Here is a 16,285-nt window from a genome sequence, read left to right as displayed (position 1 = left end):
TCCTTCTGAGGGTATGATCCGTGGGAAGTCTCTGCTAAACAGAACAGAGAGGCTGGCACTGTGATTAAAAGGCCAACGTGGTTTCCTCAAAGAAACATCTTTGAAGAAGGAGCTGCTTTTATTTTTTTCATTATCGGCATTGCTTGACATTTATTATGTACTCTGCTCCAACCACCACAGCCCTTTACATATATTTATCGTCTGTTAGTTACCACACACCCCTCTTATGGCAGGACATTTTATGGGTGAAAAATTGAATCTCAGGAAAGGTCAGAAATTTGTTCGAGGTCACAGAAATAGTGAAAAGTAGTACCAAGATGTGAACCTACATTTCTTTGGCTCCAAATCCTGTGTTCTCCCTTCTCTCTGTCACCTCCCATTAAAACAGGGAAGCTAACATGACAGAATTCTGGTTTTCATCAGATTTATTCCTTAGCAAGTTTCATTCACAGAAGCTCACCCCTACGCACATGTACAGCACAGACAGCAGATTCCATTACCTTCCTCTTAATGATCTATTATACCTACCGGGGCCCAGCAGGGAGGATGTCATGGATCTTGGTGGGTGCTAATATCCTTTGTTTCTTCACACAGATTTGTCTTTAGAGGGACATAGGCGAACACATGCAAATGATTTTATTCCCTTATAATTTCTCCTTCCTGCTTGATCACTGGTATCAGTTTAACTGTTGATCTCCTGTTACCTGCTTACCATCCACCCTGCAGTCAGCAAACATTTGCTGTTGGGTCCTAGGGATGAAACAGTGACTTGTGGGGCTCATTCTTCCTTTCCTGTGACAGGAATCCACCTGCCCTGGGGTCCAGAGTGATTCACAGCAGGTCTCAGAACCTCTGGCCCTGCTCAGTAGCCCTAGAAGACAACCTTCTCTCTCCCTTCTCCAAGCACTGTGGCCTGTGGCCAGTGAGTTTCCCACTGGGGGACTTTGGTAACCCGGGAGGCCGTTTCCTGTCCACCACTCAGAGCACCGCAGAATGGGCCCACTCCTGTTGGCAGCAGCTCAGGAAGAGGTTTCTTAGAGCATCTCCTGACGCTTTCTCAGACCTCTGCCCGTGACACCTCACTGCCCCCAGGACTGAGCTCAGGGATGGAACCTCTCGCAGGGCTTCTCTCACACTCTCCCTCCACTTCCAGACTCAAATTCAACTTTACACAGGTGACAGAGAAGGAACACTTGGGGACAGCTGGCAAGCCACTGCACCACATTCTCTGTGACCTATCAGGACGCCAACATCCTATATCTACAGGACATGAGACTCAGCTGCTCAGATCTGGAGCGGAGCTTCGCATAGCCTGTGTAAAGGCATTTCTTCGCTCAGTAGATCAGGGCCCTCGTCAGGAGTAAAAGTTGGCCCTTTTTAGTCTAATGCTCAAGAGAAAATGGAAAAGAATAAAGCACATAGTTTAAAAGCACAAGCTTTTGATTTGTCTTGTTCCTAGTTTACAGGTTGTGTCACCTTGGACAGGCTAGCTCAGCCACTTTGAACCTCAGTTTCCCCATCTGTAAAATGGGGGCACTGTTAGTACCAGCTATGTAGGGCTGAGGGGATTAAATGGAATAAGCAGTGTCCCTCTCATAGCACACGACCAATACTTTGAAGCTATTGTTACTGTAAGTATTATTAAAATCATGCAAAGAGGAAAAGAAATTGATTCATAAGTGATCCTGCAATAGGATCAGAATAACGTGGAGCTGACAACTCATGTCAATACGATTTATGCAAACTGCTAACCATGTGTTTTTTTTTAATTAATTGATTTATTTGGCTGCACTGGGCCTTAGTTGCACATGCAAGGTCATCCCTGTTACGTGGGATCTTCCATTGTGGCACACAGACTCTCTAGTTGTGGCCTGTAGGCTGCAGAGCGAGTGGGCTTCAGTAGTTGCAGACACAGGCTTAGTTGCTCCACGATGTGTGGGATATTAGTTCCCCGACTAGGTATCAAACCCTCATCCTCTGCATTGGAAGGTGGATTCTTAACCACTGGACCACCAGGGAAGTCCCTAGTGGTGAGTGTTAATCCCGTTATTAAAATAGGATGAAATTAAAAAGACCCTGTTCCAGGACAAGGATAATACTTTTACAAAAGGAGAGAATATGCATAAAATGAGGCTTATTCTTGAATAGTTTTTTTTTTTAATTTTTTATTTTTTTTTTAAATTTTAAAATCTTTAATTCTTACATGCGTTCCCAAACATGAACCCCCCTCCCACCTCCCTCCCCACAGCATCTCTCTGGGTCATCCCCATGCACCAGCCCCAAGCAACCTGCACCCTACGTCAGACATGGACTGGTGATTCAATTCTTACATGACAGTATACATGTTAGAATTCCCATTCTCCCAAATCATCCCACCCTCTCCCTCTCCCTCTGAGTCCAAAAGTCTGGTATACACATCTGTGTCTTTTTTCCTGTCTTGCATACAGGGTCGTCATTGCCATCTTCCTAAATTCCATATATATGTGTTAGTATACTGTATTGGTGTTTTTCTTTCTGGCTTACTTCACTCTGTATAATTGGCTCCAGTTTCACCCATCTCATCAGAACTGATTCAAATGAATTCTTTTTAATAGCTGAGTAATACTCCATTGTGTATATGTACCACAGCTTTCTTATCCATTCATCTGCTGATGGACATCTAGGTTGTTTCCATGTCCTGGCTATTATAAACAGTGCTGCGATGAACATTGGGGTACATGTGTCTCTTTCAATTCTGGTTTCCTCAGTGTGTATGCCCAGCAGTGGGATTGCTGGGTCATAAGGTAGTTCTATTTGCAATTTTTTAAGGAATCTCCACACTGTTCTCCATAGTGGCTGTACTAGTTTGCATTCCCACCAACAGTGTAGGAGGGTTCCCTTTTCTCCACACCCTCTCCAGCATTTATTGCTTGCAGATTTTTGGATCGCAGCCATTCTGACTGGTGTGAAGTGGTACCTCATTGTGGTTTGGATTTGCATTTCTCTAATAATGAGTGATGTTGAGCATCTTTTCATGTGTTTGTTAGCCATCCGTATGTCTTCTTTGGAGAAATGTCTATTTAGTTCTTTGGCCCATTTTTTGATTGGGTCGTTTATTTTTCTGGAATTGAGCTGCAGGAGTTGCTTGTATATTTTTGAGATTAGTTGTTTGTCAGTTGCTTCATTTGCTATTATTTTCTCCCATTCAGAAGGCTGTCTTTTCACCTTGCTTATAATTTCCTTTGTTGTACAGAAGCTTTTAATTTTAATTAGATCCCATTTGTTTATTTTTGCTTTTATTTCCAGAATTCTGGGAGGTGGATCATAGAGGATCCTGCTGTGATTTATGTCGGAGAGTGTTTTGCCTATGTTCTCCTCTAGGAGTTTTATAGTTTCTGATCTTACATTTAGATCTTTAATCCATTTTGAGTTTATTTTTGTGTACGGTGATAGAAAGTGATCTAGTTTCATTCTTTTACAAGTGGTTGACCAGTTTTCCCAGCACCACTTGTTAAAGTGATTGTCTTTACTCCATTGTATATTCTTGCCTCCTTTGTCAAAGATAAGGTGTCCATATGTGTGTGGATTTATCTCTGGGCTTTCTATTTTGTTCCATTGATCTATATGTCTGTCTTTGTGCCAGTACCATACTGTCTTGATGACTGTGGCTTTGTAGTAGAGCCTGAAGTCAGGCAAGTTGATTCCTCCAGTTCCATTCTTCTTTCTCAAGATTGCTTTGGCTATTCGAGGTTTTTTGTATTTCCATACAAATCTTGAAATTATTTGTTCTAGTTCTGTGAAAAATGTGGCTGGTAGCTTGATAGGGATTGCATTGAATTTGTAAATTGCTTTGGGTAGTATACTCATTTTCACTATATTGATTCTTCCGATCCATGAACATGGTATATTTGTCCATCTATTAGTGTCCTCTTTGATTTCTTTCATCAGTGTTTTATAGTTTTCTATATATAGGTCCTTAGTTTCTTTAGGTAGATATATTCCTAAGTATTTTATTCTTTTCGTTGCAATGGTGAATGGAATTGTTTCCTTAATTTCTTTTTCTACTTTCTCATTATTCGTGTATAGGAATGCAAGGGATTTCTGTGTGTTGATTTTATATCCTGCAACTTTACTATATTCATTGATTAGCTCTAGTCATTTTCTGGTGGAGTCTTTAGGGTTTTCCATGTAGAGGATCATGTCATCAGCAAACAGTGAGAGTTTTACTTCTTTTCCAATTTGGATTCCTTTTATTTCTTTTTCTGCTCTGATTGCTGTGGCCAAAACTTGCAGAACTATGTTGAATAGTAGCGGTGAAAGTGGACACCCTTGTCTTGTTCCTGACTTTAGGGGAAATGCTTTCAATTTTTCACCATTGAGGATAATGTTTGCTGTGGGTTTGTCATATATAGCTTTTATTATGTTGAGGTATGTTCCTTCTATTCCTGCTTTCTGGAGAGTTTTTATCATAAATGGATGTTGAATTTTGTCAAAGGCCTTCTCTGCATCTATTGAGATAATCATATGGTTTTTATTTTTCAATTTGTTAATGTGGTGAATTACATTGATTGATTTGTGGATATTGAAGAATCCTTGCATCCCTGGGATAAAGCCCACTTGGTCATGGTGTATGATCTTTTTAATGTGTTGTTGGATTCTGATTGCTAGAATTTTGTTGAGGATTTTTGCATCTATGTTCATCAGTGATATTGGCCTGTAGTTTTCCTTTTTTGTGACATCTTTGTCAGGTTTTGGTATTAGGGTGATGGTGGCCTCATAGAATGAGTTTGGAAGTTTACCTTCCTCTGCCATTTTCTGGAAGAGTTTGAGGAGGATAGGTGTTAGCTCTTCTCGAAATTTTTGGTAGAATTCAGCTGTGAAGCTGTCTGGACCTGGGCTTTTGTTTGCTGGAAGATTTCTGATTACCATTTCAATTTCCGTGCTTGTGATGGGTCTGTTAAGATTTTCTATTTCTTCCTGGTTCAGTTTTGGAAAATTGTACTTTTCTAAGAATTTGTCCATTTCTTCCACGTTGTCCATTTTATTGGCATACAACTGCTGATAGTAGTCTCTTATGATCCTTTGTATTTCTGTGTTGTCTGTTGTGATCTCTCCATTTTCATTTCTAATTTTATTGATTTGATTTTTCTCTCTTTGCTTCTTGATGAGTCTGGCTAATGGTTTGTCAATTTTATTTATCCTTTCAAAGAACCAGCTTTTGGCTTTGTTGATTTTTGCTATGGTCTCTTTTGTTTCTTTTGCATTTATTTCTGCCCTAATTTTTAAGATTTCTTTCCTTCTACTAACTCTGGGGTTCTCCAACTCTTCCTTTTCTAGTTGCTTTAGTTGCAGAGTTAGGTTATTTATTTGACTTTTTTCTTGTTTCTTGAGGTATGCCTGTATTGCTATGAACTTTCCTCTTAGCACTGCTTTTATAGTGTCCCACAGGTTTTGGGTTGTTGTGTTTTCATTTTCATTAGTTTCTATGCATATTTTGATTTCTTTTTTGATTTCAAGGATCTCATTCAAATATGAAGGAGAAATCAAAAGCTTTACAGACAAGCAAAAGCTGAGGGAATTCAGCACCACCAAACCAGCTCTCCAACAAATTCTAAAGGATATTCTCTAGACAGGAAACACGAAAAGGGTGTATAAACTCGAACCCAAAACAATAAAGTAAATGGTAACGGGATCACACTTATCAATAATTACCTTAAACGTAAATGGGTTGAACGCCCCAACCAAAAGACAAAGACTGGCTGAATGGATACAAAAACAAGACCCCTCTATATGCTGCTTACAAGAGACCCACCTCAAAACAAGGGACACATACAGACTGAAAGTGAAGGGCTGGAAAAAGATATACCACGCAAATAGAGACCAAAAGAAAGCAGGAGTGGCAATACTCATATCCGATAAAATAGACTTTAAAACAAAGGCTGTGAAAAGAGACAAAGAAGGCCACTACATAATGATCAAAGGAACAATCCAAGAAGAAGATATAACAATTATAAATATATATGCCCCCAATATAGGAGCCCCGCAATATGTAAGACAAATGCTAACAAGTATGAAAGGGGAAATCAACAATAACACAATAATAGTGGGAGACTTTAATACCCCACTCACACCTATGGACAGATCAACTAAACAGAAAATTAACAAAGAAACGCAAACTTTAAATGATACATTAGATACTACCCAAAGCAATTTACAAATTTAATGCAATCCCTGTCAAGCTACCAGCCACATTTTTCACAGAACTAGAACAAATAATTTCAAGATTTGTATGGAAACACAAAAAAACCTCGAATAGCCAAAGCAATCTTGAGAAAGAAGAATGGAACTGGAGGAATCAACTTGCCTGACTTCAGGCTCTACTACAAAGCCACAGTCATCAAGACAGTATGGTACTGGCACAAAGACAGACATATAGATCAATGGAACAAAATAGAAAGCCCAGAGATAAATCCACACACATATGGACACCTTATCTTTGACAAAGGAGGCAAGAATATACAATGGAGTAAAGACAATCTCTTTAACAAGTGGTGCTGGGAAAACTGGTCAACCACTTGTAAAAGAATGAAACTAGATCACTTTCTAACACCGTACACAAAAATAAACTCAAAATGGATTAAAGATCTAAATGTAAGACCAGAAACTATAAAACTCCTAGAGGAGAACATAGGCAAAACACTCTCAGACATAAATCACAGCAGGATCCTCTATGATCCACCTCCCAGAATTCTGGAAATAAAAGCAAAAATAAACAAATGGGATCTAATTAAAATTAAAAGTTTCTGTACAACAAAGGAAAATATAAGCAAGGTGAAAAGACAGCCTTCTGAATGGGAGAAAATAATAGCAAATGAAACAACTGACAAACAACTAATCTCAAAAATATACAAGCAACTTCTGCAGCTCAATTCCAGAAAAATAAACGACCCAATCAAAAAATGGGCCAAAGAACTAAATAGACATTTCTCCAAAGAAGACATACGGATGGCTAACAAACACATGAAAAGATGCTCAACATCACTCATTATTAGAGAAATGCAAATCAAAACCACAATGAGGTACCACTTCACACCAGTCAGAATGGCTGCGATCCAAAAATCTGCAAGCAATAAATGCTGGAGAGGGTGTGGAGAAAAGGGAACCCTCCTACACTGTTGGTGGGAATGCAAACTAGTACAGCCACTATGGAGAACAGTGTGGAGATTCCTTAAAAAATTGCAAATAGAACTACCTTATGACCCAGCAATCCCACTTCTGGGCATACACACCAAGGAAACCAGAATTGAAAGAGACACATGTACCCCAATGTTCATCGCAGCACTGTTTATAATAGCCAGGACATGGAAACAACCTAGATGTCCATCAGCAGATGAATGGATAAGAAAGCTGTGGTACATATACACAATGGAGTATTACTCAGCTATTAAAAAGAATTCATTTGAATCAGTTCTGATGAGATGGATGAAACTGGAGCCAATTATACAGAGTGAAGTAAGCCAGAAAGAAAAACACCAATACAGTATACTAACACATATATATGGAATTTAGGAAGATGGCAATGACGACCCTGTATGCAAGACAGGAAAAAAGACACAGATGTGTATAACGGACTTTTGGACTCAGAGGGAGAGGGAGAGGGTGGGACGATTTGGGAGAATGGGAATTCTAACATGTATACTGTCATGTAAGAATTGAATCGCCAGTCCATGTCTGACGTAGGGTGCAGCTTGCTTGGGGCAGGTGCATGGGGATGACCCAGAGAGATGTTGTGGGGAGGGAGGTGGGAGGGGGGTTCATGTTTGGGAACGCATGTAAGAATTTAAGATTTTAAAATTTAAAAAAAAAAAAAATTAATTAATAAAAAAAAAAAAAAAAAATAAATGATACATTAGATCAGTTAGACCTAATTGATATCTATAGGACATTTCACCCCAAAACAATGAATTTCACTTTTTTTTCAAGTGCTCATGGAACCTTCTCCAGGATAGATCACATCCTGGGCCATAAATCTAAACCTGATAAATTCAAAAAAATCGAAATCATTCCAAGCATCTTTTCTGACCATAATGCATTAAGATTAGATCTCAATTACAGGAGAAAAACTATTAAAAATTCCAACATATGGAGGTTGAACAACACACTTCTGAATAACCAACAAATCACAGAAGAAATCAAAAAATGAATAGTTTTTAAAAACTGATTTCAGAATGAATGATCCATTTAGCTGTGGTAAGAGAGAAGAGGGTAACACAGCCTGCACAGCCATTATAATTCTCTGTAGACCATTTAAGTAGAAATGGCATTTTCATCTTTAAGTCAAAGTATGTCCAACGATTGATTTTAAAATAGCAAATATCCATACAAAGGAATGAAATCTTGTCATTTGTGGAGAATGTGAATGGACCTCAAGGGTGTTTGCTAAGTGAAATAAATCAGAGGAAGAGAACTACCTTGTGGTTTCACTTATATGTGGTATTTAAATCACACACATACAAAAAAAAAAAAAAAAAAAACACAAAGCTCATAGATGCAGAGAACAGTTTGCTGGTTGCCAGAGGCCAGTGAAGGGTGGGAGGGGAATGAGTGAAGGGTCAAAATGTACAAATTTACAGTTATAAAATAATGAAGTCACAAAGACATTTTATATATATACATATATATTTCAGTTCAGTTCAGTTTAGTCACTCAGTCGTGTCCAACTCTTTGCGACCCCATGAATTGCAGCACACCAGGCCTCCCTGTCCATCACCAACTCCTGGAGTTCACTCAGACTCATGTCCATCGAGTCAGTAATGCCATCCAGCCATTTCATCCTCTGTCATCCCCTTCTCCTCCTGCCCCCAATCCCTCCCAGCATCAGAGTCTTTTCCAGTGAGTCAACTCTTCGTATGAGGTGGCCAAAGTACTGGAGTTTCAGCTTTAGCATCATTCCTTCCAAAGAAATCCCAGGGCTGATCTCCTTCAGAATGGACTGGTTGGATCTCCTTGCAGTCCAAGGGTCTCTCAAGAGTCTTATCCAACACCAGTGTTCTAAAGCATCAATTCTTCAGCGCTTAGCTTTCTTCACAGCCCAACTCTCACCTCCATATATGACCACAGGAAAAACCATAGCCTTGACTAGACAGACCTTTGTTGGCAAAGTAATGTCTCTGCTTTTGAATATGCTATCTAGGTTGGTCATAACTTTCCTTCCAAGAAGTAAGTGTCTTTTAATTTCATGGCTGCAATCACCATCTGCAGTGATTTTGGAGCCCAAAGAAATAAGGGATGACATTGATTCCACTGTTTCCCTATCTATTTGCCATGAAGTGATGGGACCGGATGCCATGATCTTCATTTTCTGAATGTTGAGCTTTAAGCCAACATTTTCACTCTCCTCTTTCACTTTCATCAAGAGGCTTTTTAGTTTCTCTTCACTTTCTGCCATAAGGGTGGTGTCATCTGTATATCTGAGGTTATTGATATTTCTCCTGGCAATCTTGATTCCAGCTTATGCTTCTTCCAGTCCAGCGTTTCTCATGATGTACTCTGCATAGAAATTAAACAAGCAGGGTGATAATATACAGCCTTGATGTACTCCTTTTCCTATTTGGAACCAGTCTGTTGGTCCATGTCCAGTTCTAACTGTTGCTTCCTGACCTACATACAGGTTTCTCAAAAGGCAGGTCAGGTGCTCTGGTATTCCCATCTTTCAGAATTTTCCACAGTTTATTGTGATCCACACAATCAAAGGCTTTGGCATAGTCAATAAAGCAGAAATAGATGTTATTCTGGAACTCTCTTGCTTTTTCCATGATCCAGCGGATGTTGGCAATTTGATCTCTGGTTCCTCTGCCTTTTCTAAAACCAGCCTGAACATCAGGAAGTTCATGGTTCACATATTGCTGAAGCCTGGCTTGGAGAATTTTGAGCATTACTTTACTAGCATGTGAGATGAGTGCAATTGTGCGGTAGTTTGAGCATTCTTTTGCATTGCCTTTCTTTGGAATTGGAATGAAAACTGTCCTTTTCCAGTCCTATGACCACTGCTGAGTTTTCCAAATATGCTGACATATTGAGTGCAGCACTTTCATAGCATCACCTTTTAGGATTTGAAATAGCTCAACTGGAATTCCATCACCTCCACTAGCTTTGTTCGTAGTGATGCTTTCCAAGGCCCATTTGACTTCACATTGCAGGATGTCTGGCTCTAGGTGCGTGATCACACCATTGTGATTATCTGGGTTGTGAAGATCTTTTTTGTACACTTCTTCCGTGTATTCTTGCCACCTCTTCTTAAGATCTTCTGCTTCTATCAGGTCCATACCATTTCTGTCCTTCATCAGGCCCATCTTTGCATGAAATGTTCCCTTGGTATCTCTAATTTTCTTGAAGAGATAGCTAGTCTTTCCCATTCTATTGTTTTCCTCTATTTCTTTGCATTGATCGCTGAGGAAGGCTTTCTTATCTCTTCTTGCTATTCTTTGGAACTCTGCATTCAGATGCTTATATCTTTCCTTTTCTCCTTTGCTTTTTGCTTCTCTTCTTTTCACAGCTATTTGTAAGGCCTCCCCAGACAGCCATTTTGCTTTTTTGCATTTCTTTTCCATGGGGATGGTCTTGATCCCTGTGTCCTGTACAATATCATGAACCTCCATCCATAGTTCATCAGGCACTCTATCTATCAGATCTAGTCCCTTAAATCTATTTCTCACTTCCACTGTATAATCATAAGGGATTTGGTTTAGGTCATACCTGAGTGGTCTAGTGGTTTTCCCTACTTTCTTCAATTTCAGTCTGAATTTGGCAATAAGGAGTTCATGATCTGAGCCACAGTCAGTCCTGGTCTTGTTTTTGTTGACTGTATAGAGCTTCTCCATCTTTGGCTGCAAAGAATATAATCAATCTGATTTAGGTGTTGACCATCTGGTGATGTCCATGTGTAGAGTCTTCTCTTGTGTTGCTGGAAGAGGGTGTTTGCTATGACCAGTGCATTTTCTTGGCAAAACTCTGTCTTTGCCCTGCTTCATTCCGTATTCCAAGGCCAAATTTGCCTGTTACTCCAGGTGTTTCTTGACTTCCTACTTTTTCATTCCAGTCCCCTATAATGTAAAGGACATCTTTTTTGGGGTGTTAGTTCTAAAAGGTCTTGTAGGTCTCCATAGAACCATTCAACTTCAGCTTCTTCAGTGTTACTAGTTGGGGCATAGACTTGGATTACTGTGATATTGAATGGTTTGCTTTGCATACGAACAGAGATCATTCTGTGGTTTCTGAGCTTGCATCCAAGTACTGCATTTCGGACTCTTTTGATGGCTACTCCATTTCTTCTGAGGGATTCCTGCCTGCAGTAGTAGATATAATGGTCATCTGAGTTAGATTCACCCATTCCAGTCCATTTTAGTTTGCTGATTCCTAGAATGTCAACGTTCACTCTTGCCATCTCTTGTTTGACCACTTCCAATTTGCCTTGATTCACGGACCTGACATTCCAGGTTCCTATGCAATATTGCTCTTTACAGCATCGGACCTTGCTTCTATCACCAGTCCCATCCACAACTGGGTATTGTTTTGCTTTGGCTCCATCCCTTCATTCTTTCTGGAGTTATTTCTCCACTGATCTCCAGTAGCATATTGGGCACCTACTGACCTGGGGAGTTCCTCTTTCAGTATCCTATCATTTTGCCTTTCATACTGTTCATGGGGTTCTCAAGGCAAGAATACTGAAGTGGTTTGCCATTCCCTTCTCCAGTGGACCACAGTCTGTCAGACCTCTCCACCATGACCCGCCCATCTTGGGTGGCCTCATGGGCATGGCTTAGTTTCATTGAGTTAGACAAGGCTGTGGTCCTAGTGTGATTAGATTGACTAGTTTTCTGTGAATATGGTTTCAGTGTGTCTGCCCTCTGATGCCCTTTTGCAACACCTACCATCTTAACTTGGGTTTCTCTTACCTTGGGCCTGGGGTATCTCTTCACCGCTGCTCCAGCAAAGCACAGCCACTGCTCCTTACCTTGGATGAGGGGTATCTCCTCACTGCCGCCCCTCCTGACCTTGAACTTGGAATAGCTCCTCTAGGCCCTCCTGCACCTGCACAGCCACTACTCCTTGGATGTGGGGTTGCTCCTCCTGGCTGCCGCCCCTGGCCTCAGGCGTGGGGTAGCTCCTCCCTGCCGCCGCCCCTGACCTCTGACTGGGGTAGCTCCTCTCAGCCGTTCCTGCGCCTTCACAGCCTGGCACTCTCGGCCCCTGCCCCTGACCTCAGATGTGGGGTAGCTCCTCTCGGCTGCCGCCCCTCGGGCATGGGGTCCTCCTGGCTTCTGCCCCTGACCTCAGACATGAGGTAGCTCCTCTCAGCCGTGCTAAATGTACCAGTCACAGCTGCCCGTGCTTACCCTTACCAAGGCTTCCCTGGTGGCTCAGAGGGTAAAGCATCTGCCTATGATGCAGAAGACCCAGGTTTGATCCCTGGGTAGGGAAGATCCCCTGGAGAAGGAAATGGCAATCCACTCGAGTACTCTTGCCTGGAGAACCCCATGGATGGGGGATCCTGGTGGGCTACAGTCCATGGTGTCGCAAAGAGTCAGACGTGACTGAGCGACTTCACATCCATCCATCCATCCATACATACATATATATATATATGTATATAATGGTAGTCAACATGCTATCATTAATAACACCGTATTGCATTTTAAATGTTTCTAAGAGATCTTAAAAGTCGTCATTACAAGAAAAAAATTGTGTATGTATGGTAATGGATGCTAACTGGACTTATTCTGGTGATTGTTTCATAATAGATACAAATATTGAATCATTATGTTGTACTCCTGAAACTAATATATGTCCATTATACTTCAATATTTAAAAGTAATGTAATACACAAGGAATGGAACAGCAAAGCATTTTAAAAACTTATAATAACTGAATGCTTTATACAAAAAGGCAGTTTAAGTATGTCGTGGGAAATTGTGAACTTGTCAAAGTTTCTAGAGTTAACATCCTGGGAATAGTCACATGTAATACAAGCTTATGATACAAGCTTTTGGTTAAATGGAAGATTAATGAAAAGTGTGGTTTAAAAACGATAAATAATTCTAGTGATTTGGAATCTAATTTTTGAGTACATAGGGAATTTTTAGTTGAAGAATTTGAGAATAAACAGTTATCTTTTGCAAACTACAGGGAAGACATTCTGCAAACAATAGAAAGACGGCTGAGTGATATGGTGCCTATTTTTAAGGAGCTGACTATTTAGAGAAGGTGGACATATATACAGTTGACTTCATGGCAGTGCAGAACATGCTAACTCACTTTTCTCATACTTGGTCCAGCCTCTCCTGCCCCCGTGCCTAGCATGTTCCTGGCAAGTTCATAGGCATGCAGTGACTGCTTGGGAAGAACAAGCGCTGTACAGAGGTGTAAACCAAGTGCTTTGGGGGTTTGACTGGGACCAAGAAGTGGTAAAAAGACTGGACTTCCTTTTGCACTCGCAAAGATGGTAGCATATAAATGGGTAAAGTTGGCCTTGTACTTACCTAGTCATGATATCAACCGCACTATTCTTTAATTCCTTGTTTATATTATTTCCCCCCATGAGGCTCCAAGCTCTCCACGGGAGATACCATATTTATCCTACGTGTTGCACTGTGTGGTAAATACTCAGTAAGTGTTTGTTGGAAGAATGAGGGTCATCTGATAAAGAAAGTTAAGAATTTTTCTTTCCAGTTACAAGTTAATAGCAACAGCAACCCGCTCAAACAGAGTAAGGGAATTTGTTCATTTATTAAATGAAATAGTCTCAGGGCTTCAAGTATGGCTGGATCTAGGAATCTGACCAATAGTCTCAGGAATCTATTTTCATCTTTCATTTGTGCTGGCTTCATTCTCAGGCAGGCTTTCCTGATATTGTGGCAAAGGTGGCTGTTGATAGCTCCAGGCTCATATCTTTGAAGTTTATGATTCTGATGAAAAGATCGTGTCTTTTTTCCTAGCAGTTTCAGCAGAAGACTCAAGGAGACTTCTGGTTGGCCTGACCTGGGTTCTATACCCATCTTTGAACAAATCACTGAGGCCAGGCCTAAAGGTGGGGGATATGGGTGCAGCTTCATGTAATCTGCATAGATTGAGGTGGAGAAAAGGCAGTTCAGCTAAGAGATGTTGGACAGACAAAGGGAAACAAGCACGTGTTCACAGCGCAAGGAGCAGGCTGAGCCACACCGTAGAGATAGGAGGAATAGGCCGAGAATAGGAAATGGTATGAAATGGAGTAGGATTGGGATGTCAGACGGATGAGTAGCAGGAAACAGAGTTAATGCTGGAGATGTACATTTAGATCAGATGGTACCAGGACTGAGGGCTGAAAAAAAGAGGTGGAGAGTTTGTTCTGCAGACAGTTGTGCTGCAGTTTGAGGGGAAGACGGGGGGGTATAATCCAGAACATGTTTAGGGCTTCTCCTGAAGCCACCTTCAAGTGTCTCCATTTTTCCGAGTCTCTCCCTGCAAAGTTATGGGGAAACCACGCCAGGCAGGACAGGAGTTTCTTCTGCACTCACTGCACATCCTCAGGGAGGATGCTATCAATACACCTATTAATCACATAGATAAATCTACACATGTATATGAATTGGGCAATTTAAATAGGAAAAATGATATTTTATTCCTAATGAGGAGTCAGAGAAGCCTTCAGAGAACAGGAAATAGGTGAACTATCCTTTTAGGACAGGCTTGCACTTGGGGGACAAACCCTTCTTAAGGCTACTACAGGTTCTTCCTGATCCAGCCTTGGGTTCCTTCCTTCCATGGAGTTAGGAACTGAGACCTAGAGACTCCTCTCCCTGGATTTCTGTGCTCTGCTTCCTGGAACTCAGATAGCGGTACCAATAGTGGTTGTAGAAGCGGCAGGTGGCTGCAGTATTCCACTTCTGTTGAGCCCTTAACTACACACTGAGCGCCACGTTGAGGTCTTAGATATAGTCTCCAGGTTCATCCTGATGACAGTTTTATGGGGTAAATATTATTATTCCCCTTTTACTGGAAAAGAAATGGAATCTCCAAGAGGGTAGATAGCTTGCCTCAAGGACCTGCACAGAGTAACCGTGGGACCGGGAGTTGAAGACAGGTCCACTCCAAGGCCCATGCTCCTCACCACTGTGCCGTGCCATCTCCTGCCGGCTCCGAGCTCTGAGTTCCAAATGGGTCAGAGCTCCAGCCTCAGGTGCAGTCACAGAGGTGGTGACTTAGAGTACTGGACAGGTACTACAGAAGTGATGCTTCCTGACTCGAGGCTCAGGGGCCCAGAAAGGGACACTGAATCCCAGGGAAAGCCCTCCACTTAAGTGCATTTGAGAACGCAGATGCCTGGTCTGGAGATCTAGAGAGTCCCGTTTCTAGGTCTGAGGGGGCCTTGTAATCTGTATTTGAATAAACACCCTAAAGATTCTGATGCAGCCGTGCCCTGTTGTGAGGAATGCTGCCTAGGTAGAGATGTGTGTGTGTGTGTGTTACCTGCATGTGCATGCCAACTGCCCTAGTTCAAGGGTTGTTCTAAGAAAACTCTGTAGAGGGTGGATAAAGATATGCACTGCACACAATCCACTTCAGAGGAGCTTTTCTAGACAGACTTTATGGCCTTCTTTAGACTTTACCATTTGAGCCTGGACTTTGCAGTGAAGGTGACCAGATACCCATTACAAAGGATCATCTTTCTACAAAAACTTCTGCTCAGGATATTCAAAAAAACTTTTTGGCAGGAAGTCATCGGTCCCCCTTTTCTGGACCTGGGAACAGCAGTAGGAAGTGTTCAGGCCTTTTCCCAAATATAATCTCTGACCATGTGAAGGCTGAGAATCCTCTCTGCCCACGGCCTCCTGGGACTCCGAGTGGCCTGCCTGCCGGTCAGGGGCACCGAACATCCCCACACTGGGGATGTGGGAAAGATGGTCTCTGCCCTGGAGGTCTGGGTGGGGGTGCGAGGGGAGACAGAAGAGATCCATGTGAAAGAGTCAGGCACACAAATATAACAAAAATAAGCCAGAGGCAAACGTGTGCCGCTGTGAGAATCCAAGTGCAGACGTGACATTGGACTCAAGGTCCAACATCCAGTGAAAGAGAAGCCAGAGGAGGCTGTGCATGAGGTGCTAGGTGAGCCATCAGAACGGCCTTCCCAGGAAGGTCACACGCATTCACACGTGACTCCCCTCGAGCCTCTGGAGTGGGCTGTGCTGCTGGTGAGCACAGCAGCCCCCAAGTCAGCCTTTCAGGGAACACAGTGCTGACAGCGCAAGGGGTCTGGGGCACCACCTAG

At 41.8% G+C, this 16,285-nt stretch overlaps 1 protein-coding gene and 1 non-coding gene across 3 annotated transcripts in view; both read left to right on the top strand.

The window, feature by feature from the left end:
* Window positions 1-16,285, top strand: part of PLCE1 (phospholipase C epsilon 1) — a 376,851-nt gene that overhangs the window by 253,281 nt on the left and 107,285 nt on the right. The window lies entirely within an intron of this gene.
* On the top strand, window positions 12,388-12,459 carry TRNAH-AUG. Its single transcript has one exon. It is a non-coding gene; the product is annotated as a tRNA-His (tRNA).

The sequence above is a fragment of the Capra hircus genome, chromosome 26 (genome assembly GCF_001704415.2).
Source record: "Capra hircus breed San Clemente chromosome 26, ASM170441v1, whole genome shotgun sequence".
Classification (NCBI taxonomy): Eukaryota; Metazoa; Chordata; class Mammalia; order Artiodactyla; family Bovidae; genus Capra; species Capra hircus.
The sequence above is the reverse complement of the archived record's forward strand: the minus strand, read 5'-3'. Positions and strand labels throughout refer to the sequence as shown.